Raw genomic sequence first — 1,407 nt, forward strand, 5'->3', positions numbered from 1 at the left:
GAAGTCGTGAGGTGTTTGAGGATGAATGTGAGAATTGTGTAAAACATTGCAAACCAACCAGAAAAAATATGCAGTGAGACTTGAACTTACGACCCCTGTCTTACAAGGCTAGTGATCTAACCCCTGGAGCATTAAATCTAAGACAGCATACTATCTCTTCGCTAGCACATGTGTGTTTGTGGGTGAAGAACAAAGGTGGGAACCAGTTGTGTCACTGTTTTCAATGGCTACTTGCCATGGGATTTACTCTATCCCTCCCAGTAACTCTCTCACTTTCACCATCATCACGGAGCGACCGACTAAAGGTACAGAGAGAGTTACTGAGGTGCCCTGGGGTGGGAGGTGCCACATTGTGGATGGAGCCGCTCCTAATGTGGCTGTTGTCGAGTATCCATTGGAAACAGCCACACAGGTACATCAGGGTCAACATTTCAACTAGGCCCCACCCTGTTCTTCACCCACATGCTCACAACAGATACTGGAGAAACAGACCTTTGATTGCATCTGGCTCCATAACTCAGGGGTTAGAGCACTGGTCTTGTAAACCAGGGGTCGTGAGTTCAAATCTCATTGGGGCCTTCCTGATCAATTTGCAGGACCGAGCATTCTGTTTTGAGTTAAACATCACACAACACCAAGTTACTGTCCAAAAGGTTTATTTGGAAGCAGTAGCTTTCAGAGCGCTGCTTCTCTGTCAGGCAGCTAGTGGGGCAGGATCATGGGACACAGAATTTATAGCAAAAGATCAAAGTGTTAGCGGGTTTTGAGAGGATTTGTAGCTCAGGTTGAGGTTCTGGATGTAGGTTTGCTCGCTTATATCCAAATCAGTATCATACAACTGATGTGATGTATTGAACAAACCGAGATTGCTGTTAACTCTATAATTGCTTAGAATGGTGACGCAGCTTTCAATTCATGAATATGTAAATCCCAGAATTTATTGTAACTCACATTCCTGAGGTAATTTAAGGTATAAAAAGAGAGTCGACAGCTCAGTCAACTCATTAAAGGTGTGAGATTAGAGTCTGTCTATACCCAAACCTTGAGTCAGGCTGGTTTGATTTCCAAAGCAGGAATTGATAAAATGTCACGTGTCTGCATGGGTTTCCCCCAGGTGCTCCAGTTTCCTCCCACAATCCAAAGATGTGCAGGTTAGGGTGGAGAAGGGCTTATGCCCGAAACGTCGATTCTCCTGTTCCCTGGATGCTGCCTGACCTGCTGCGCTTTTCCAGCAACACATTTCCAGCCATGCTAAATTGTCCCATAGTGTACAGGGATGTGCAGGTTAGGGTGGATTGGCCGTGCTAAATTGTCCCATAGTGTTCAGGGATGTGTAGGTTAGGGTGGATTGGCCATGCTAAATTGTCCCATAGTGCCCAGGGATGTGCAGGTTAGAGTGGATTGGCC

General features: G+C 45.8%; 1 non-coding gene across 1 annotated transcript; it reads left to right on the forward strand.

The window, feature by feature from the left end:
- The first annotated feature begins 506 nt into the window (after positions 1-506).
- On the forward strand, positions 507-579 carry trnat-ugu. Its single transcript has one exon. It is a non-coding gene; the product is annotated as a tRNA-Thr (tRNA).
- Positions 580-1,407: the final 828 nt, after the last annotated feature.

The sequence above is a fragment of the Chiloscyllium plagiosum genome, chromosome 47, assembly GCF_004010195.1.
Source record: "Chiloscyllium plagiosum isolate BGI_BamShark_2017 chromosome 47, ASM401019v2, whole genome shotgun sequence".
In the NCBI taxonomy this organism is placed as follows: Eukaryota; Metazoa; Chordata; class Chondrichthyes; order Orectolobiformes; family Hemiscylliidae; genus Chiloscyllium; species Chiloscyllium plagiosum.